Genomic DNA, 24,428 nt, shown 5'->3' on the forward strand with positions numbered 1-24,428 from the left:
TCAGATTTGGATTTGGCTGATTTGGAGGGACAGTGATTTGCTTTGGAGATTCGAATCACTGTCCCGATTAGATTAGGCTGAATTGGATCTGAAGATTTGGTGCCATTTTGGAGATTTGGCCATAGACTAAACAGACAGCAGCCCTCACCATGCTGGACATAGCTGCCTCCAGCTGGTAAGTCTTTTGAGGTGGGCACAGGTGGTGGTGGGGGGGCAGATCAATGCCCCCACAGTGAGGGAGGGATTGGGGCTGGGACAAGCTGCCCAGCCAAGGTGGAGAAGCGTGGGACGCGGGCTCAGCAGCGCTTGGAGTGGGGGCTATGCCTTGCCACTGCTTGCCCAGCTGGGGCAGGGAGCAGGGGGACACGATCCAGATGCACCTTGCTCCAGGCGGAAGGGGGCAAGTGGTAGCAGGGCATTGCCCCTGCTCCCAGTGCTGCCGTGCCTGCATCCTGCACCCCCTCGCTCCCCGCCCCGGCGGGGCAGCTTGTCCCAACCCCAATCCCTCCCTCCCCCTTGCCTCTTCCCTCCCCCCCTCTCCCCACCACAACCGACTTACCAGCTAGAAGCAGCTGTGTCTAGTGTGGTGAGGGCTGCTGCCTGTTTAGTCTATGGCCGAATCTCCAAAGCAGCTCCAAATCTTTTCCGAATTGATTCGGAGGCTTCCGATTCGATTCAGACCTTTTAATTAGTCTCCTGATTCAATTCAGATTTGGAGATTCGGCTGCCAAATTCAGCCAAATCTCCTCCGAATCGAAATGGCTACCAAAGCTTTGCACAACCCTATGAGATACCCATAGTCACATGAAATAAAAGTGCCATGCTAGGGGTATAAATATTCCCTTATTCTTTAGAGCATAAGCTACTCACTAAATGAAGATTGTACTGGTAATTCCATGGGTAGGTTATTCTATAATTATCCATTCTGCGCTTTCCTTCACATTCAGGCATTGTGTTTCTACTAGGATAATTGCTGCTGTCCCAGGAGAAACTATGAGTCGTGCAAATGTTCATTCAATTTCTTTTGGGGGAAACATGCCCCTTCCAGGAGAGAGATCTTCTTGGTGTCAACTGAGAAGATCTCTATTGTGAGAGAGACTCTCTTGCAGGAATGAATGCTCCTACACTCCCCTCCCAGTCTGGTCTGGGGACTGCCTGGTTGGGGCACGTGTGGACTTACTGTCCCACTGCTCTAGTCCCCTTCTGTACCGGTCCAGGAGCAGCAGGGTTCCTGGTATGAGTTGTGGGCAGAGGGTTTGCTGTGCTGCTCCTTCCACTCGGCTCCTGGCCACCTGGAGCAGAACAGGAGCAGCTGCTCCTCACTGCCCACCCACGCCTCAGACTTGGTCTGAGAAATGGGTGGGGGCCTTTGCCCCACTGCTCTTCTCCCTTCCTGGACTGGTCCTGGTGGGGAGGGGAGAAGCAACCTCTGCTCTCTACCTCTTCCCCGGACTGGGGGCTTTGCCCTACTGCTCCCTCTACTTTCCTCCTGGGATCAGGGCCAGGACCAGAGTGGAGAAAGCTGCTCCCCACCTGTTTCCCAACTTTAATCTGCAGAAGGTGCAGACTGGGAGAAGTGAAGTGGGCACTGTTTCCCATGTCTTCCCCAGACTGAGATCACCTTGGTCTGGTGACGGCAGGAAGAGCAGGAGAAGCGGGGAGGCTGGATGCCAGATGCCTATGCCCTCTCCCTAGTGCCTCACTATACTTGTGCAGTTGTAACCATTTGCAACACAATAGGATAATGGACTAGATGGACAGCTAATTGGATTCAGTATGACAATTCCTGTGTTTTCCCTGTGATGCTCAAAAAATAACACTTGTATCGGGGTTCTAAAAGTGAATTTGAAAACAATACAGCTGTGAAGCAGAGGGGATAAAATCACAATGATGATTACTCTGTCACCCTGGCAGCTGGCTTATGGGTAGGGGCACTGAATCGCAACCTATCTCCCATGTGGCTTTGGCTAAAGTTCTGTTGCAAGTTTGAGCTTCTTGGTAAGGCTCCTTTGTGTAATCCCCCACCCTGGGAAACAGGGGTGTCTCGCTCTAGTTAAACTCAGGCCGTAGCTTCTACAGCACTGCAGTGTTGCTCGTAAGACCATGCACTGTCCTATGTCCATCCTGGGTACATGCTTCATTGTATGTCTAGGTCAGTTTAGGTGCGTATTCTTGAACCTCTTTATGGCCCCTTTGGAAACGTTGCTTGTAACGTTGCTAGGTATGTATAAGTGCTGGAGAGGAAGGGGCTTTCTGAATTTGTTTCCATGTAGGGCAAATCCTTTTGGAATCTTCTACAGCTGTATGCCAGGGGTCAGGAACCTGATCACCGTCCCGCCAGTCCAAATACACCAAGTGACAGTGCAAAACTAGTGATGAAATGATGTGTATACCAACTGTTACTTCTGCAGCAGCCTGTGTGTGTATTTATGCTTGTGCATTGAATGTCTCTCATAAATCAACTATGTAAAGCTTTGATTCTTTTAGATGAAACATGTAGGTGGTTACTATAGTACAAATGGCTTACTTATGAAACGGAGTGTCTTGAGGATTATAAGGAATTGAATGCAGTGTATTTCTCTGGAGGCTTGATGCCCATGTGATTTGTATTTCCTGTCTGCTCTGAGTTGGAGAAAACTCAGAAGAGATGTGTGGTCCCTGCCTCACCTTTGTACCAAGAGGAGATGGGGGTTGAAAAATCAATTTTTCAAGGGCACCCACATGTTCCAATCTCCTAAGCCCCACAATGTGAGAATTAGGTGTTTGAATCCTCTAGGAAGCTTGGAAAATAGCTGAAAGAGCTGGCAGGATATCTGCTGAGTATAATCACAATAGTCTCCACAAAACCCAATAAGCCCTGTGTATGCTCTTTCTCTCTCTCTGAGAAGTGCTTGTACACACGCACACACATACACATACAGAATGGGTTTATCTAGGGGGCTGTCTTTGGAAAGAGCATGCTCACGGAAAACACAAGGGTGTCTTAAAGTGTGTTTTTCTGGCACTTTGAATTTGCTGTCTGAGCACGTTGTGTGCATGGGAAGCATCATGTGGTTTGAGCAAATAAAAATACCAAAATGCTTGGGCACATCTGTGCACTCTTGCTGTGTAAGCTAGCTGTTTCTCTGCTATCATCCTGACTATTTCAGTCAAGCCCTTTAATGAGCTCCAGGAGTTTCCCCAGTTTCTGAGCAGACAGATCTGGCACAAAATATCTTGACTTCTTTGTGCTGAAGATGCTTTTTCACCTGCCTTACCTCTAGGGACCAGCTGCCCAGAAGTTTAGTGACATGTAAGAAAGTAATAAACCGATCCAGGAAATGCAGTTCCAACAATGGAGAGAGCTTTTCTTGGAAAACATAGTTTGAACTGTGATTATGTGTGTTTATATGGGGAGTTAATGAGTAGTTACTGAGCACACAGCAAACCATAGAGCAGACACCTCCTCAATCTATATGATCTTTGAGAGAATGAAGTTCACGATAGGTCTAACTATGACCATTTTATGATCCTGCTGCCTTACATATCACCTGAATAGGCCCTAAGATTAGATCAGAAGTCTCTGACTCTCTTGTATTTCCAGTCTATTGTTTGTTGCAACCATTTTAATAAAAAAAAAAAAATGAGTGAAAGCTGAAAATGGCCAGTTTTATGAAGGCTCCTCAAACCTCTTCTCTTGCATTAAAAAAAAAAAAAAAGCAGAGTTATTTTCAACCAAGTTTATTATATTTCAGAAACGTCTTATTTTACAGGCAGCACGTACCATAAAACCACAACATTCACCACTTAGCAGTAATTATGGCCTCATGATATCTTCTATTCTAAGTAAAGGAAGACTTTGTGGCTACCTGGGAATGCTGGGTTTTTAATAGCAGTCATTGTAAACAACGGACATTTGACAGACACGATTAAAGTTCTCTGATCCATATGGATCTTTTTTTTTTTTTAATAACAAGTAAGGCATTCATTACTTCCCTGCTACCAAGAATACTAATCCTCCATATCAGCAGGTGGAGACAAAGACCAAATGAATTTTAAGATGTTTCCTCAGACTGAATTTAAGAAGAACTATAGGTGTTAGTGTTTTTGGAATCACGACATTAATTTTTTCAGGAAGTGTCTTGATTTAAAGGCCCCTTTTGAGTTAAATCTACATTATTAGCATCACAGTCCTTCTAGCTACAGTTACGGGCTACACATGTTAGTGAAACCATTTCTTTCAGCTACAAGGTCTAGTTTGGGAGCAAACGTTAATTGAAGGGACCTCTGTCCGATCTCTGCCCAGGAGTTCAGATCTGAAAAATGCCAGAGCTAAAGCACACCCTGGACTTCAGTTCTGAACGAGGCTCCTGGACTCTGGCCACTACGCTCGGACCCAGCTTGATCTGGGTATTTTAGCTCTTGCTTATCACCAAGAGAAAAATCTTAGCTTCAGAAAGTTTTTGTTTAAGCATCTTGGGCAGAGTGCTGGGGTTTGGGCGTTCAATTTTGCCTCGATTCATCCAGGGGATATTTTCATAGTTGATCTAGTACGTTGCTGAAGCAATAGTACCCATGTTTCCCCTCCCATCTCTCGCAGTGAGCTTTTATTCCTACTGTCAGTGTAATGCGCCCAGCATTACAGGGTGGGAGAGGGATGTGAGTGGGGGCTGGATATGTCTGCAGGGTTCAAATGTGGTCCATCTTTTATTTATGATGAACATACACAAATGCACATACGTGTATCTTCAGCAAACTCCTATCTATGTCTACATGGTCTTGGATAACCTATAGAATATTGCCCTGGCATTTTGTCTCCATCTTTACTCAAAACAAAATGCAACAAGATAATTTGGAAGGGTTAGATAGCCAGTACAGGTGGTGTAACTTCTATACAGTGAAAGAACTAGTTTTATTAGCTTTCCAGACAGATTTTAATGGTTTTACAGAATTCAAAGCCATATTGCTTGGGGAATTCTTGCAGCCAGCTGTACCAGAGCCTGTATTTTCTCCAAACCCATTGGCTAATGGGAGTTACTCCTACTTTAAATCCTTTCCAAATTAAAAAAAAAAAAATAGTAATGGGGAATCTTAAAAAAAGAAATCTTTAATTATCGCTTCATAGAGCGGTAGCGTGTGAGCAAAAGTACTAGGAAGCAGGAATGTAAAGTAGTGTTGCTAAGGGGAACACTGGTTCCAAGCTTTCTCAAGCTCTGGCAGGGATGGAGAGGGATGTTGGATATGGATCAGTTTCTGCAACTGAGCACTGGACCACTTCTAAGTGCAGAAGTAGAAGACAGGGTAGGGGTCACCTTGATTGTCTTGCATAGCACTCTGTAGACTGTCTGTAGAAAACAAATGATAAATTATGCCAAAGTCACAGCTCTTAAACACCATCATACCTATGTTGTCCACAACATAAGAAGGTTGGGGATGCTGCCATCCCTCAAGCAGTTCATTTCACTGAACAGTTGCAGTACTGCCCTGGAAAGTGCTGGCTTTTATGGAGAGAAAACATGGACCAAAGTTTTAAAGCACAAGGAAAGGTGTCCAGAATTTTGCATTCTGTTCCTGGTTCTGCCATGCAGCGTTGAGGTCTGGGGATGTAGCCCGTGACCTCTCTGTCTTTGCATCCCCTTCTACAAAGTGAGGTTATAAAAAAATTGAGTTTTGCACGGGAGGAGCTGTATTTTTTTGTGTGGGCTGATCTTTTGGTAAAAAGTGCTTTGAGATCCATGGGTGAAATGTGCTTTGGAAGTGCAAGATACCAATTACAACTGAATAGCATTGGAACAAAAGGGGAGGAAGCAGAGCAATTTTCCAGAACGTAGACAACGCCGGCTTTGTATGAATGGCTGACACCAGCGGAGACGTACAGCACAGAAGCCTGTAGCAGTATCACATCTGTTCTGCTGAGTGGGTGTTACATTGGTTATCCATATGAGTAAATCAAAGCAGTTTCCAGTGAGCATTTTCAGGAAGCTGAGTATGACATGCAAGTGGGAGTATGGATCTTGCCACCAGCGTTGCTTTGTTTGTTATTTCAGGTTACTCCTCGCTTTGGAGGAAGCAAAGGGAATTGTTGGAGGAGAGGGCCTGAATAGCTCAGAGCTGGGCTGTTGGTTGCAATAGAGACAACAATCTGCTATTCAGATGCAGCATTCTTTTACCCAGGTTTCCCTGGCACAGCATGTCTGCAAAGGTTAACCGAAACCTGGGATAAGGTAATAAATCACAACATTAACACACACCGAATCAATGCTATTGCTAATCGGTATAAGTCTGACCTTAGGGTCTTTTTCCAAAATGTACTGTTCATCAGAGTTTTTTATGATTGGGTTTATAATTGCTCTAATAAAAGATATCAGATTCACTCAAAGAACCTTGTCTGCCTAATCCTAACCTTCTAATTTATAATGTCAAAGTCTATGTATGAAAACAAGCGGGATCCCCAGAATGTAAAAACTGGTGCATTCCTGCAGTCTGTGGAGTTGCACCGGCTGTGAATCTATGCACGGTGGGAGGGATGATGGCTTTGAAGAATGTAGACCTCTTGCTGCTACATTGTCACTCAGACAGATAAGAAAGAGAAAAGCGCCTTGTCGGTGTGGTTAGTTCAGACTCTGTCCAAAGTCGGTCCTTGTCTGGTCTGCTGGGGCTACCTGGAGAGGTGTTAGTTCTGACGATGCAAACACTGAGAGCGCCTCGTTAAGTCACTGTGTGACTGTTACGGCTTCCTGTTTCATGCCAGTGTCCTTCAGAGGAAAAACTCTCTCATGTTATAAATGTTTGGAGCTATCCAGACCCCTTTATCATGCAAAACACTGTCACTTCACTGTCATTTTTTAATCAAGTCCGGCAGTGAAATCTGAAGCAATAAATTTAACTTATAGTCCAGAGGTTGTTTAAAGTTGAAGCAGTTTATTAAAACTAGCCTAAATTTGGTGAGCCTGCACTGGGAACAGCATAAGCCATTTAGTTTTGTTTCTGTGTCCTGATCGGATGACTGGGACTTTCTGGTTTTGTAGTGGGAAAGAATACAAGGAAAGAATATAAAAATGGCTGTCTGCATTCATGCCAGTAAAACTCACTTGCATAAAAGCTGATAGGAGTTGCAAACAAAAAAGGATGTATACCCATAGTGAATTTTAAAATATCCAACATAATATTAATGTACATTTGTTCGCTGTGTTTACATGGCATTGTTTTAGATATACAAATGGAGTTGATAAAAATGTCATGCTCAGCTGTAAAAACATGTCAATATAAATGCAACCCCATTTTATTGGACTTCCCTATAGGAACTTCCTTCATATTGTTATACAAACATATATATAAATGATTCATATGTTGTATTATTTATGTCTCAAATTAATAACCAACCAACATAATAAGCAGGAAACAAAGTGAACAAGTTAGTAAATTGATTCTCTTTTCACTTGTTTAACATGTCCTGGAAAGCAGGAAGAAAATTAATGATGGGCTATCCTTTTAGTTCCAGTGTTAAGCCTGGCATATGTGTAACATCTGGTAGGGTTTGGAAATCAAAACTGTCACAGTCAAAAAATTTCAGTGCTGGTGTGTGGGGTTGAATTCAGAGACCTAATGCAGAGAGTGTGAGTGGGGGTTGTGAAGTGCAGAGGTAAGACACCAAATGGGTAAGGACTTTTAATTGCAGGACCCAATCAAAGGTTTTCATTAGCTTTGCAGCTTTGTTGGCTGTCATCGAAAAGATGCAACCAGTTCCAGGAAGGGAAGCATCAAACCTCACTAATGGCTGAGGGGGCTGAGTATTGCTAACTGGCACATAAGGGGTACTGAGAGTGTTAAACGAGAAGCAAAGAAAATGCATCAGGAAATGTGTTTTGTTCAGGCAGGGCCAAATCCTAAGAGGTGCCAAGCAATAAGAACGTCATGTTGGAATGCGCCTCTGTAACCTCAGCTCCAGCTCGTCTTGGCTCCTCTCCTCTCTAAACATGCCCAGGACTTGGCTCTCGTTTTGACAGCTCTAGTTTAGCTAAACTTATTTATCAAACTGTTTGATGATGTCTGATTAAATGCATGCAGCAAATTTGGTTAGAAATACTGACGTTTTAGTAACAGGAGACCTTGCTCCAGGTCTCGGCTAGTCAGGCTTTGGTAAGAGGTGGGGAGATGTCATGAGTTTTTGGTGGGGTTAATAAAGCATGGATTAGTGAAATACGCCCCAGGTTCTACCACAGGCGGGAATGTTTCTGTCTGTGCTGAAGTCCAAGTGGAAAACTGCCTGGATTGGCTCGTGTATGGTGGATTATGACACTGGGTTGCCATCAAATGTTGCCGGGATGGTTACAAAGTGCATTTTGCTACTGTCCTGACGTCTCATTAAAACAGCCTGGTTCAGTTTTAAAACCTTTGAGTTCTGTGCACTCCTGCTGGCGTCTGTTTGGCTAAAATCGTTTTCAACCCGTGTGTGTGCATGTGATAAACTTCCCTGTGTCCTGGGCCTTGTCCAGAGCTCCTAGGAGGCAGTGCAAAGACTCCTGTTGATCTGGCCATTGCTGATTTATTGCAGCAGCATCTAGAACCCAAACTCGAGCTGGTCAAAGCATTTCTGTCTAACCTGTTCTAATGGAAAAGTTACATTTTCAGCACAACAAAATCTTTTGTGGAAGCTGCCTGCTTTTTGAAGGGAGACTTGGATGGTTTTTTCCCCTTAAACTAATAAATCCAAATGCCTGAGAACCAAAATACATCCGTTTGGCACTGCTTTCAGGGTGCCTGGAGGGAGTCACCAGGGTCCTATTCTGTGATCTGGACAGAGCGCCCTGGCCAGAGAATCTGCTGGTTAATTGAGTCTCTGTGAGCGAAAAATGTGATGCTGTAAGGAGAATGTAACTCCATTTAGCTGAGGTGGGCTGGTGGCATCTGAAGGGCAGCTCCCACAAGGCACTATTTGCATTTCTGCCAAAAAAATTTGGGTTTGAATAAGGCAGGAGAAAGTAAATATTATTGCTGTTTTGAGACAGAGACGGTTAGTAACTTCCTCGGTGTGACATGGGAAGTCTCATGCAGAATAAGGACTGAACTCGGGCGTCTTCTGTCCCAGCCCTTTGTCGTAACCTCAGAGGCAATCTTCTTCCACCCAGGTTTAGGAGACTGGTGAGCTAAAAAACAAAAACAAATGGTGATTATTTTTAAGCTGATTTTTTTTTTTCTCTGCAATACTTCAAAACTTGTGGACGAGTATAAGCTTTCCCCATAAGCTGAGAGCATGCATGGAAAATTTTACCTCCAGCTGATGATCTTGAGGGCCTTGGCGCTATTCAGGACCCCGTGTATCTTGGGTCACTGCATCTCATTTCTTGAGATAATTATGCAAAGAAAGGGTGTTAAAAGGAAATGTGAACGTGACTTTTCACTACGGCTTCCTCTGTAGAGAAAACTGGCTCACTTTGCTCTGCATCAGCTAAAGTTGGGGGCCTGTGTTTGTGAACGGGTAGCTAACTTTGCATGGAGAAATGTATAGATGGGTGACCATGATTATTGAAGCATGACAGTGGTGCAGCTTTGTGCAAATATAGATTTAAAATGACTACCCCAAACCTTGTGGAAAACCCCAGTGCTAAGCTGGTCAAATTAATACCGTTCCAATGCCCCTTTTGGACACAAGTGTGACAGAAGACGTGAGGATCTATTTCTCTAACACAATAGACATATGCAGTATCTGCAAACTTAAACTGTCAGGCAGCTCGCCAGAGAACTGCTGTTGACATAAACCATGGCTGTGTGTCAGCAGTGTGGAGGACTCAAGCTTTTGTTTCAGTTTTTAATTCTTTGTGTCATGTCAGGAGAAGTGGGGTTTGCTCATGCTCGAAAGAATAAGACAGCAAAAGTAAGCTCGCTTTAATTAGTCGACACTGTTTTGGATAGCGTGCTACCAAAAAACACCTTTCATCTTATTCCAAGAAGAAATTGATAGGTGCCAGGTACGGCAACGCGCTCTTCAGTTGCATAACAATGTGCACAAACCTGTTAATGATTTATATTCCTTTTGGAGCTGCGGTGCTTTGTTCGTAACACCCCTGGCGTGAGCTAACTTGTTGCCAGAACTTGGAGGATGAATCTATTTGGGATTTTTGAATGCAGATGCCACCAATTTTGTTTCACTTGGGGGCTTGTTGGGGAGGGGTTAGTTTAGTGGAAAGACAGGGAGGAGGAGGGAGGGATGGGTGGTGAGCAGGTGGAGTGAGGCAGAGGCAGGGAGACTGCAGGATAGTCCGAATGCCCAGAGTCATCAGCTGCAGGACCCGCTCCGACTGCCGTCCCCAGAGCCCAAATGCATTGGGGTTGTACCCTGGAAGGAAGGGGAAGCTCATGCCTGGCACACTTCTCCATGTGGTGAAGCTTGAAGGACCAACAGTCTCGGTTGTGACCCCTCTTTTTCATCCACTCCCCACTACAATACTTACCTGTTCTGCGTCCTTGTACAAGTCGCTGTCCAGGCCTTCCTTTCCCTTCTCATGTTGAATCTGTTTTTTGTTGAGACTGCCAGCTCTTTGGAGTACGCACCATGTGTACAGCGCCTAGCACCACGCAGTCATCTTCTCTCAGATGGTGCTACACATCCACCTCTAATAATAATCGCCTGTAATGGAGGGATGCAGGCTTGTACCAGCTGAGGATCTGGCCCCAAGATATTCCTTTTTTCCTCTATTATTCATTCTCACATGCTGCGAAGCACCACAAATACCATTTTGTGACACCTGCTGGCAAAAGTAGCTTTTCACGTGAAATTACAACATCTCATAACTTTTTCCAAGTGAATGCATAAATTCAGCATTGGGGCTGCAGATCGCTATCTTTTTTTCTGTTGCAATTGTTTTCAGTACAGCATATGCAAAAAGAAACAGAAATCCTACAGGCAATATTAGGAAGAAGAAAAGTTATATCTAATTTTTAGAACCCCACTCTCTTTCAGATGAAATATAGGGATCAAGCAGTTTTGAGGTAGAAGTAATGCTGATTTTTTGGGAGCCTGTTCTGCTCCATGCACCATTGGTACAGTGAGGTTTCAGAACAACCTGTATCCTCTGGTTTTTGTGGGCCAACAACTGGAGTAACATTTTGTCTCTTCAGCTCCTCCAATAGCAGCACTATACTCATATGTGTTCTGGCGTACTTGTTGAAGCATTGATACGAAACAGTGGTATTGTAGTCAGCAGCATCTTCAGCTGTAGTACCTTTATATTAGTCTAAGCATCGAAAGTGGGTGTTTAACAGGGCATGGCTGTTTTACAGTCCTTCCTTGGGCCTTTTGAAACTACAGATCACAAGAGTGCTTGCAGCAAAGGTTTAGGGAAAGAGGGAGTTCAAGTCTCTTGCCCTTCTTGGCTGTAGAAGGCAAGGAAAAGCCCAGGAGAGCCGTTGTCTAGTTGAGTTTCTGTGATTATTTGGCAAACATTAAAGAAGGCCTGAAGAGAAAAGACCTTATAAGGACTGAAGTGTGGTGCCTTTATTTTCACTCTCTGGTTGATGAAATACCCCCCTCCAGCTTACAGAGTGCCTAAAATTAGACTTCTCATCCATACTTGGGCATCTGCACTTCTGAAAAGTGCTGAGCACCTTAAAACTTTACTGATGTCAATCTTGACCTTCAGGATGGGGATGAAATCCCAAAATCCAGGGTTTGTTTTTTTTTTTTTTTGACAATCCAAGTCTAAAAGATTACTTTTGGACCACAAAAGCACCTCTCTCTCCTGTCAAACAGAAATGGCAGCACCTTGCTATGCAAGCAAGGCAGGAGTGATGCTGAGTCTGTCGCCGGCCAGGAGCCTGTTCAGCCGGCCAGCGATCTATGTGATTGAACGGCTGTGGTTTGATTGTGGGGAACATGAACATGGCCCAGGAATGAAGGTGCCCCAGAGAGAATTTCACTTAATATCAAACCGCTTCTGTATTTTATGCTCTTTGCTTGCCTTTCTGCAGTGCATTCCCTTGGAATATAAAGTAGCCTTCCATAGGACAGCCAGAGACCTTTTCTCCTTTGCAAACAGAAGCTCCCATGAAAGCCACAATTATTTCATCACATCAATGGGGCTGTCAATGAAGAAGTCTTACTTTGCAATTTGGAGAACCAGTGCAGTGGTGTTAGTCCTGAGTTAATGCCGGGGACCTCTCTTGGGAGCTGAAATCAGCTCGGCTATCCCCAGTCTGGGAGCTCTACAGGCTTCTCGATAACCAGAGGAAACACCAGCAGCCACGCTACATCAGCATTTAAAAGAGCCACCCCACTTTAAGCCTAAGTCTGGGCAGTCCGCCTGTTTCTGAGGAGGGCATCCACCTTCAACAGGCCTGGAGATCAGCACGCCTGCCAGCTGCTGAGCTCCTTGCTGCTCAGGCACAAACCCACTGCTCCAAGCCCACCGGCAACACGTGTCTGGAAATCTGGGAATGCTGGACTAAGGCGGGGGAAATAAGTTTTGGAGAAAACAAGCACATTGTTGTCACCTGACAAATAATAAATGCTGATATCTGTGGTTACACAGCCAGGAAACACCGGTGCTGCTTTTTTAGTGAATCGCACCTGGAATATTTCCAGCGCTCTTGTTCTTATGGGTCGAGTCCGGTAGCCAGTGTGTGGCTACCCGGAGTCCCATACAGGTGCATACATTGCTCCTTCGTTCCCTCTGGCTACGTTACTTCTGCTCTCGTTCTCTTCATTCCAAACAGCTTTTCCTGAATCGGTTTTATCTGTTTTTCCTGGAAAATGTAACAATCTGTCAACGTAGGTCTAAGAAAGCCCAGAATATGAAGAGAATATTAAGAGACCGCGGCCAGATGTTTCTCAGATGTGTGGTGAAAACTGTCAACCGTGCAGGGATCAGATTCCCCGCGTGCTTACCTGGCTCTTCCCGTCCTTTCCGATCCTGATTTTGCTCCCTCTGCCCCACCGTTGCAACAGGCCCGCAGCAAATGAAGCAAATGACCAGTGCTCAAGAATGCACGTTGGATTCCCTGCTGAAAAACGTATTCCTGACCACACGTTGGATCGCACTGCTGTTCCCAAGCCCATTGGATGGAAGCCTGGCTTCAGCGGATGTGGCTTAAGTCATTGGCCACAAATATCTTTCCAGCACAAACAGCTATTTTGTCCTTCTTGAGAGCAAGAGGAGAGGGAGAGAAAGAGAGACAGACTGCTCTACTGCTCTACCCACCCATCACTCGTTTCCTGACAATTGTTCTTTTTCCTAAGATGCCTCTCTAAGATCTTACCAGCTCTCCTAAGGCAAACAGAGCTGGGCTGGCTCGGGAGGAGGAGGATGGGAGGCCTCCAAGGAACATAACGATGCTGCTGGTGACTCAGGAGGTGGTGGTTTCTCCTTAGAGTTAGTACTTAAACCACGGCTCCCAGTGGAACTAACTGGCCCTATGCCGTGAAAAGCAGTGTCTTTCTTGTCCAACATGCAACAATGAGGTCCTACGCCTGACTGAGCTCATTAAAGGTTCCTAGGTACTCCTCCTATTTTCAAGAAAGGCAGCATTATCCATGACCTCCCATTCATGTTTCGACATTGATGATTTCCATCGGATGGCCAATAATAATAATAATTCTTAAATACCCTTACTTTTCCCCTATTTCCCCCCATATTTTCTATCCTAAACTATTGTGTAACGTTGCTGTGCAGTTTCCTTTTAAGTAATCTTTTTTTTTTTGCTAAATTGACCCCTGAAGTGTCACTCTGCAGCAATAAATGCATGACCCTAATTTTTGTCATTGCAATAAAATATAATCTGTGCAGATGCAGATCCACCAGCTGATTTAAATAGTCACAAATTGGTGGCCCTTGGGGCATTTTCCCCCCCCCCAGCTGAGGATCTGCCTCTCCATAGGATGCAGCTTAAATAAGCACCCCAAACTTTTAGAGAGAAACATCTTATTAAGATCTGTTGTTCAAAACTGTCACAGAACGCCTCTGAATCTCTTGCCATGTCCTTTTGAAATTTTTTTTCAGAGAGAGGAGCTGAATAAACATATTGTTTCTTTCTTTCTGTGGTGTTAATATAGTCCCTATTACCATAGCATCCAAGCATCTCACAGTTTTAAGCTCATTTTCCTCGACGTCCTTGTGAAGTAGGAAAGTGACTTTCACAGGTGGGGATCTGAGGAGGAGGGAAAAAAATCACCCAAGATATCCTGGGAAGTCTTAGCAGAGGAGGGATTTGAACCTCTGATTCCCAGGTCGCTGGCTCCTGTGCTGGCCACTGGACTATTTTTCTTTTTGTGATCCTCTCCACTAATGTGGTTACTCTGTGCAATATTTTGGCTCATCTTTAGATACTGCTAGCTTCTGAAATATTGGTTTAATTGGAACACTTTAAAAATGGAAGAGTTGAACTCCGCTTCTCTTTTTTAACCAGAAACTTTTGAATCTCTCTTGCTCCTTGCTTCTCCCATGCATTCCTTCAAAACTGGCCCGAGGTGTGTTGCTTACCTGGCCCATTCAGCTGAGCGCCAGGTGCAGGATGTTTGGTGGGAGCTGGGCGCTTGTAGGTTTTGTATTTGAGCCCTGGTGTAGGGGGAAAGGGCAGTCACCAACATGAGCATGCAGCATCTTGCCAGGCAGCACCTGGGGAAGTCGGGGCTGGAGAAGTTAACCAAAGACACTTCATGCAATATATCCAACGACAGTGAATTCCCTGCCACTGGGCCGCTGCCTGACCAGGGAATTGAGCATGGGATACTGTACTGGGCTCGAATCGCAGGAGCGTTAAGGCAGAGAATCAACCATTGGATGCCACGTCCCTTTCTTATTAATGAATTGTCCATCATTTTCTTTCAACTGTTGTAACTTTCCTTCTTCTATATTTTTTTCTATATTGATATTTTTCTTTCCTTTTTATGTCTTGTGACCCTATAGGCTCTGGGGATCAATCTTTCCCTGTAACTGAAACCAGATAGCTCTGTGTTTCTGGTGACAGGTGGATTGTAATGGCCACAGATATCAGAAATATGGAAGAAGGTAGCACAGTTTTAGCGAACGTTGCCACCTTCATCCCTTGGATGCTTTGCATTCTTTTGGCCAAACACTGAGCCATCTGCAATCTGTGACCTGCCTGACATTACCTCATCCAGGCCATTTGCATTTTAATCCAGCAACAGCTGTAGTATTTGACATAATGGCTCACTTTTATGTGGTGGAAAAATGCTCGAGTATCTATCGCTCAGTCCAAATAATAAAAAAGGAAAATAAATGAGGCTTTGCTTCTCCCCAGATACATATTTTATTTATTACAAGATCTGCAATGTGTGTATTCATTCCTGATCTCGATATAGGGCTTAAGTGTTGCAAGGGGCTATGCACATGGATAAATACATGCAGCCGGATGGGCAGTGTAATCTCTTTAGTTCCAGTCCATGACAAGGAAGCCAGGGTGTGGGGAGCCCCACGGGAGCAGTGGGAGCGGGTAGGTATTGAGTATGTTGGAAAATCTGGCCATTTCCTCTGGATGCTGAAGGGAGAGTTGAGCTCGTTGTAAAAATCCAGCCATAAATATTTCTCCGAAGCATCGAAGGCAGAGCTAAAAGTAGAGCCAAGATCTTCTGACTTCTAGTAGTCAGGACTTTGTCACAAGACTTTGTTGTCTTCTCGAGAGAGACTGCTCTCCTTCGTGATGGTGCTAATAAAAGTGGTGTATTCGGGACCCTTCTGGGTTGTCAGTGGTTCTAGTTCTCACCCTTTATGCCACTCCAAGAGAGTAAACTGGTATTAAAATGAATGCAGCTACTTTCAGGCCTCTTCACACTGCCGTAGTACAGGTAAAAGGGAATCTGGCGTCAGCAAGAAGCTACATTTCTATTCTTCTCCTCCATGGAACGACATTTTCTGAATTTGCATGAAAAATAGCAGAGATGCTGCATGAAGAGCAGGTTAAGCTGGCAAATGATTTTTCTTATAAATGACTTTCTTGAGCCTACTTCTAAAAGTGTGAATCTATTTTTTCAATCGCGTCTGCGTGACAGCAACTTTATCAGACTTGGGTGTTAATCTATATGTTTGCAGGTGGTGAAAATTTGCCTCTTGCTTTGATTAAAGAACTATATTGTGATTTTTTTTTTTTTCTTCTTCAGCACACACTTACTTAAGAGGAATGGAAAAAAACACTGACATCAATGCCCCGCAGCTATGTGTTTATTCAATCTTTGGAGCTGAACAGGCATCCATCTCCCACCTAGAGTTGCACTGCATTCACAAAGGCTGAGCGTAGTTTTCTCTCTCTTTTTTTCTTTTTTTTAGGCTGCTTCCTATACTTGGGAATACTCTACTCATAATACTCTGCTCAGGTGTCAGTGATGATGAGGTGACTCCTAGGTGCAGGGGTGGTGACTACCGACCCAGAGCGCTTGTTGGTGTAAGCATCGTTGGTCTTCTCTAGTCAGGCCTGTATTGCCAATGTAGTGACAATAGCTGCTGGCCGCTAACTGCTGAGGTAGAACTATTCCCAAGTGTAGATGAGGCCTTACATTAAAATATTATCTCAGTTTTCATGGTGCATCCTCACCAGTAATTTCAGAGTATCCTGGGCTGAGGTCAGTGTGTAGAAAGAGGTTTCCAAGGAATAGCAAGGACGACTCGATAAGTAACACGTTTCTTGTGGTCAGCATGAGTTCATCACCTGTTGTGGTAGCAATGGCACTGTGCCATCTTCCAGGTGCAACTAAAAAAAAAAAAAAGAAAAGTCTTGATCGCTTCTAAAGATCCCATCATAGTGCCTTTTGAGATCAGGCCTCCATCCTAGCCAAATCCTAACTGGTGCAATTTCTGCCTACCTAAAATTTGTTTGCAGTTACAGTTGGAAGTGGTGTCGTTCTTCACTCTTTGCCCTAAACTACTGTGAGATTATACTGTTAAACATCCCAAACCCAGTGGTAATGGCAGGTGAATATGTCTGACGTACTACATTGTTTTATGAAGTAATTTAGGACGTCACAACTGTATAATACAGGTCGTCTCTCTGCATTTCAACAACCTTCCATTTTATTTATTTTTAATTTTCTAATTTGTATCAATATGCCTTTTATTTTTAGTAAGATGTTGGGCCTGTGGACATCCTAGGCCTCTTCTGGCACCTCAAGGCCACATGCTTTTGACAACAGCTTAATTTCAGTTTGAATTTCTCTATCAAATGAAAATAACTGGAACCAGTTTCCCACCTGGTTTTGTTTACGATGTCTGCTTGTATTCCCAGGCGGTTGTGCATTACAAGAGACGGTCACGTCTTGTTCGTAAGGGCCTTTCGTTTTGGAGGTTGAAGCGGGGAGAGAACGAGAGATTTATTGCTGGTGGCTGAGAAAAAAAATTACCCGTCTCTCTTCCTTGATAGCACTTTCCTTAACACTTTCCTTCTAAGTCTGTGTTCAAAAGAGGGGATTTTTTTATGGTAATTGGGATTTGGAAGCTGGAACAAAATTGGGGGCTGACTCTGAGACGTTAAATGCCTTCAAGTCCCTTTGAAGTCGGTGAGAGCTGAAGAAGCTCAGCACCCTGAAAGACCCGGACCTCCATTCTTGGCTTATTTTCAGCGTCTAACGTGGATTTTTGCTGCTGACACATGGATACCACCAAGTTCAGTGGCATGAGGTCTGGACCCAAAGCTGTGATGTTTAGGAGCATCTTTTCTTTCAGATTTCATAGACATTAGGGCTGGAAGTGACCTTGAAGATCATCAAGTCCAGCTCCCTGGCCCAGGGGCAGGAAAAATTGAGCATGTCAAGGACCCAGTTCTGTTGTATTGAAGTCCATGGGAGTTTTACCATGGGCTACAGTCAGCAGGTTTCAATTAGATTTACTTAGCATGTGGACTTCACGCACATGGACAGCTGCTAGATGAACATGATCTATTGCATTGGCTCAGAGGGTAGCTGGAGAGATGGTCCCGGGAGCAAGACACTTGCATCCTAAGGATCACTGGTCCAGTGCCTTCCCCCTAGAGCATGTGTTCATTCTTGATACAGAATTACCCTCTGCTCAGTATTTTGCTGGGGGTTATAATGGGAATCACTAAATTCCTGTGCATCGAACAGTCAAAGCTAAATCTTTTTAACCTTAGCAGCTCTCTACAAATTGTTTCCCGACACTTTTTCTCTAAACGTGTACCAGCATCTGTTAAGGAGAGCAGGTTTGCAAAGGGTCAGCAGGTACTTGCAGGCTATTTAAGAGGCAGGCAGGCTGGCGTTAGCCTGGATTCTCGGGTACGTAGAGTTGTATGACTTTCTATTAAGTATTTGTTTGTGAAGGGGGAAGAACAACTTGCAGAAAACAAAGAAAGGTTATAGCAAAACCTCCCTGCCTAAAAGCATTAGATTCAAACTGGTTTGCTTTTTGTTGTCCTGCAGCAGGTCATATACCGTTTATAATTCTTCCTGGATTAGAGGAAAGGAATATGTCACTGTTTTTTGTGGGGAGTCCCTTTCAATAATATACCACGTGCATTGGCTGGCATCCATGAGCAATAAATGATGCAACAGCTTGTGTCTCTTGGTGCTCACAAAGGATTCCTCAGTAAAGTGTGAGAGATGTGGTATGTAACTTGTGTTTTTTTTATGGAAACAGATTTCACTTTCAGGTGTCCAATGAATTTTATTATAAACTGGAAGAACAATGAAAAAGCTAACACTCATGTCCCACGTATGCTCTGCCTTTACAAAGCCACTTCAGTTGTCCTTTTGGTTGTTATGATGCATTACTTTGGGGCCAGTGCAATCTCTGTTGTCACTTTTTCTTTTCAAGCTGGTGCCAAGGGAGACCTGGGTAAGGCACAGGGATCCTGAACCGCTGCCCCTTTGGGTCAGTAGGAAGACTTGTCGACTTCAGAGGTGGTTGGATCAGGCCCAAGACTGAAAGCAGAGTTCAATTCCTGCCTCTGCCACAGACCTCCTGTGTGGCTTTGAGCAGGTTCACGCTCCACTGACTGCACCTGGTCAGATCCTTAATTTCTCTGAATGATGGTGAGCAGGGGTCATCTGCTGGCAAGTCCTGCTCTTCCAGGCCTGTATCTATAATCTTGCTGTACAGACAAACATAGTGGAAGCTAGTTTCTAGAAACAGATAGACGCAGGGTCAGTTATTAGTTATTATTAGGATCAGTTAGGACCACTATCCTGCTGCTGTCATCTACAACTGGGCTGTAACTCCTGCTGCATTTTTACAAGGCTATTCCAACTCCAGGTGGCCTTGAAGAGTTGGGGATGTGCCTCTTTCTTACGGGTATTATCATCTTTTCTTGGTGCACGTTATTCTGAGCGGAGATCTTCCATCTGCAGTTCCTGAAAGTTATGTAGGATCCAGCTGATGATCTTGAGGGCCTTGGCAATATTCAGGACCCCGTGTATCTTGGGGAGAGGAAGGGGTCACTGCATCTCATTTCCTGGAAAGGAAGGCAGGAGCTTTGTTGTTAACGGACCGAGCTGGGATTTAGGACCTGGATCTGGCTTGCTTCTCCCTGCATGGTCCTGGGCAAATAATTTAATTTCTCTTGCAACCAAGAGTCATTTGGCATAAAAGCTCCTGCATGCTGGTAGCGTGGCAGCATTGCTAGCTTGAGGTGCATGCCAGTTACCTAACTCCCACGTGTCATAATGATCTTGCATCTGTGTCCAGATGGATCCCAGAAAGCTCCTAATACTTTGCCAAGTGACTACAGAGTACAGCCTCGATTCATGAACAAATGGAAGTCTTCTGCCTAAAGTGCTGGGTAAGGACTTGGACCGTGAGCTCTTTTCCTGGCCATATCACAGACTTGCTCTGTGACTTTAGGCAGGCTGCTTACCTTCTTTGTCTCGGCTCCTCGCTCATAATGCTTGCTTTGCCTCAGCTATTTAGATTATAACCTTTGGGGCAGTGACTTCTGCTCTTTCTCTGGGTTGGTATGGTGTGCTATGCAGTTAAGTCTGTTCCTTTCCTTTTTGCTTTATTTTATGCAGTACCTCTAGACATAGGCAACTGGTGCCTCCTGAGTCTGGGGGGGGCACCAGATAACCGATGGGGGGGGGGTGTCCCCCAGTGGCCGATCACCGAGCCAGCGGCAAAACCAGTTTTACAGCTGGCGCTTCCAGCTGGTGGTGCATGACCAATCTCAGGGGGTGCACATGCACCTGTGTGCACGCACTACGCATTGCCAATGCCTCTAGAGCTGTGGTTCTCAACCTTTTTTGTACCAGGACCCATTTGTAAGCGTCAATGGCCAGTCTCGACCCAGTGTCCCTCACTCCCAACCTGCTGCCCTGTGCCCCCAGCCTCCTAGTGTGTGTGGGGTGGGCATGGGAGGCCACAAGCAGCCCTTTGCAGGCTGGACCTCTGCCAGCCTGCAAGGGAAAAGCCACAGTTTCCCATGTTTTTCTCCTTTAAAAGAGAATACATTTTTAAAGTTTGTTTGCAAACCTTTCATATATTCTCATGACCAACTAGTTGAGAAACACTGCTCTAGATGACCCTTTTGCCTTCAGGGTACATAGACCAATGCTGACCAATGATGGCTCAAAACACCTGCGCTTCCAACTCCTTTGGGCTGTTGCCTGTCTCCAGGGATTGCCTTCGTTTATTCTGATAACTGGCGGGGAAGGCAACACTCCAAATGTGTTGTTCCTCTCCTGCCCTTTCTGTTGTATACAATGTGATTTTTTGGCCATTACAATGTGCATTCACATTTGCCAATACAACATGCCATCACAATGTCTACTTGACTCTTTCCAATACCTGAGTTCCATATAAAGTCAATGTTCAAGCTTCTAGGACTTCTTGCAGTACTCTGCATGTTTCTCTTCAGGGTGTTACCCAATCCCTAATCCATATCACTTCTGCTCACTGCAACTATTTTGACATTTTAAATTGATTTTCATTGCTATGTCATTCTTGCCAAAAGCCACCTTAAATGGTGCTTAACTTTGCCCACCAATCTGGTAGTATGCTAACACAGTTCAGCAAATGATCCTTTTCATGAGTTTGTTCTGATTGCCCTGTTTTGTTCTGATTTGCCCTGCTGGTTTTTCCAGCTGAAATATTCAAGAAAATCTGTTGATCTCAAGCTTCTTCCCTATGCAAGAGAGATGATGTCAAAGTAAGTAACAAAAGGACCTACAAGGTTGATTTTGATTTGGTTTCGTGTTTTTTAAAACGTTGGTCTGTACAAGTAGCTGCACAGCACAGAGGGCCCAGAACATCCAGAATAAAAAATGAACCCATAGAAGGATTTTCCTGACCCCATGCCCTTAAAGTCCATGGAAAAGCACCCATTTCCTTCCTGGGCCCTAACCTCAACTGTATTCATAGATTCATAGATGCTAGGGTTGGGAGGGACCTCAACAGAGTTGCAATCATTGTCATGAGAAAAGAGTGAAGGATGGCTCTATAATTTGGTACAAGTCTGTAAAAGTGCCCTTTTCCCACATTCTCAGTGATTTTTCATAGGATTCTGTTCAGTTTTACAAGTTTTTATTTAATATTCTGACTACAATACAGCTTGGTGGGAGTCCATTTCCATTTCAATTTTCAACAGGAAAAGTTCAAACATTTCAGTTATGTCATTTTTTGATGTTGTCAAATTCTAAGTGACTTTGAATGCTAAAAGTGTTTTAACAAACAATATTTAAACATATCGAAATATTACATATTATAAATAATGCAGAAAGTTGAAATAAAATGAATTGAAGTAGTGTTGAAACCATGTTCCCTTCCTGGACAAGTTGGAGCACTCTGTTTACCTCAAAGGTGTCTGATGGTTTCCTTATTGAAATTACATTTCCCATGGAGCAAAAATTGTGAAACATTTCAAAATATGGACTTTTTGACCTAACTTTTTTTGGAATACCAGTTTCCTGTGGAAGAGAAATTCCGGTTTCTGACCAGCTGTACTTGTATGGTAATAGCTTAAATGCGGCTGTTTTGGATTCTGGAAGTTTTCTTGGAAGCCATCGATACTCTGGATCATGGTGTATGTGCAAGAGGTCTATGTGACCATCACACCAAGACCTTTGGTGCATATGCCTAGGCAATAGTGGAGTGGAGGCTGCCCTAGACCTACCAGCCCCTCTATAGACTATCGAGACAGAGTCCAAAGGCCAGACTGAGTCCAGACAATCCAGTGCCTCGATAGTTGTATTTCATGCCACAAAGCAACAGATTAGAGATGCTGCTGACTGCCTAACACATCACTGAGGGCATGTTTCTGTTAGGGTGATGTCCCTTAGCCTCTCTCCAGCCAGGGAGTAGCCACAAGGCAGTGGGAGCTAGGGTTTTGAGTCACCGTATACTCGCCTTACTCTGGAGGTTGCAACAATGAGGAGCTACCCCACCATGTTGTCACCAAGTCCTCCAGCTGGATGCAGCTTATGGTCATACCCAGGACCCATCTGGAAGTACTGACTCCAGATTTATCATCAACTAACCCTTGCCCAGATTCCCTCAAACCTGTTCCTCAATTGGTGCTTGATCGGGCAGTTCTTGCCTGCTGCCTTTGCAAATATTCCTCACCCGAGGAAGGGCGCATAAGCCTGAAAGCTTGCAAATAAAGACTTTTTTTTGCAACTATCTAGTTGGTCTAATAAAAGATATCGCCTCTACCAAAAGTTCTGACTGCTTTTGCCTATAGACCAACATGGCTAAAACCTGTATCCTTGAAATCATGATAGCACCATAGCTTTGTAACGCAGAAAGCTGATCTGAACAAGGTCCAAGAAAACACTCCAGCTCATGGTGAAATAGAGGAGGATGTCGGCAGCTCAGGGAGGATCTACCAGCAATCAACACTCTGGAGTCTGACCTCTGTTTAAAATCAATTGCTTTTTAGAGCTGTAAAGTGTACTGGGACTTAGTTAACTTTTATCTCTGTGGCATTGCATATGGGCCAAATTCTGACCTCAACTGCATCCGTACAATCCTGTTGACATTAGTGAAGCCAGTGGGAGTTGGATGTAAAGAGCAATAGCAGCAATGAGCCCATTAAGAATGGGGCCGGGTGGAGGCCCAATACAAATAGGCACAGCTTTGTTTGAATGTTGCTTGTTCCTGCTTCTATAAAGTCCTTATTTGCTGCAGTTTGCTTTAGGTCCTGTGAGGTATAAAAGTGTTAATGAAAATAGGGCATATTTTCATATGTTTTTATATAAGGAGGATGTCCTATACTTTGAATTGTACATGGGGCCAGGTGCAGAACTCAGCGCCGCTGAAGTCGGTGGGATTATAGGGTCTTTAGCACTGCACTACGTGGAGCTTTAGGCACCCATTGAAGTAATCAAAATGTTACTGTTAACTTTATAGAGGCTGATGCCAGATCTCATCGATGTCCCCAGAGGTTTGATGTGTACTGATGAGTTTGAGTACATAGGGCACCTTTTAGAGCATGATCCAAAGCTCATTGAGGCCATAGGGACTGTTTCCATTTACTGTGTTGGGCTTTGATCAAGCCCTTCATATGTTAATGTTTTCCAAGCTGACTGGCTGTATTTGCAGTAAGATTTATTCCTGCTGTACTGTACATATGGTTTGACTTCGGTTTTTCAATTGCAAGAGTTAAGCAGAAACAGCCAGCAAACTGCAGCAGACCGGGGCAGATTTGCTGAGTAATGCAAACTGCCTGCAGCTTTTTACCTGAGGTCTGTGCACAGCTGTATATTACCCAGAATAAATGCAAACCAGAAATCTTATGGCTTTTTGGCAGTTTACATGTAGTCGCAGTTTGGCATTTCATCCTGGAAGCAGCTGCATTTCCAGTGGGCTCTACTCCCACTGGTTAAGCTTCTTACATATTTTTCAACAGTAATAAAACCCAAATCCTCCAATCCCAGCATGCCTTTAATTAATGGGGCCTATCTGTGAGTCAGAACGCTGTAAAAGGACAATGTATTAGCAGCATATTAACATCATCCAATTTACTGAGGGGGGAAAATAGGAAGAACCAGCTCAGCGACTCTGGGGACTCTCTTTTTTCCTATGGAAGTGAATACAAAATCTTTATTATCTTACGTACAGAAGGAGAGAGGTGGTTTCTTCTTTTTTCCACCTTAACAGAAGGTGGTTTCTTCCTTTTTCTTTTTTTTTAAATAATTTTTTTTTCAGGGGTGCAGGGTGGTCTCAATTGCAAGCCCGTAGGGTAATACTCTTCCTTGCTTATGCAAACAGCAGTATGAGGGTACATGGAAGAGGAGTGAGGAGAGATTGGTTCTTCTGGATCTCCTCTGTCATAGAGCTGGGTCTCCACCAGGGTTGAAACAACATAATATTTTCCCTTTGGCTGAAGTGATTATAACCATGATATGTTTGTTCTCCAAGCTTAGATGTCCCATTCCTCGTACAGTCGAAAGGTTCCCAGTTTCCGATCTATTGCCTACTGCAGATGCAGATGTCATTCTAAAGCACTGCTACTTATTTCCTTCTAGCTTGTCTGTTAATTGAGTGACTTGTCCAACATATCTC

At 44.2% G+C, this 24,428-nt stretch overlaps 1 protein-coding gene across 2 annotated transcripts in view; it reads left to right on the forward strand.

Annotated features, from left to right (window-relative positions):
* Nucleotides 1–24,428, forward strand: part of COPRS (coordinator of PRMT5 and differentiation stimulator) — a 53,519-nt gene that overhangs the window by 19,747 nt on the left and 9,344 nt on the right. The gene's annotated exons all lie outside the window — the stretch shown is intronic.

Source organism: Alligator mississippiensis, chromosome 8 (assembly GCF_030867095.1).
Source record: "Alligator mississippiensis isolate rAllMis1 chromosome 8, rAllMis1, whole genome shotgun sequence".
Lineage (NCBI taxonomy): Eukaryota > Metazoa > Chordata > Crocodylia > Alligatoridae > Alligator > Alligator mississippiensis.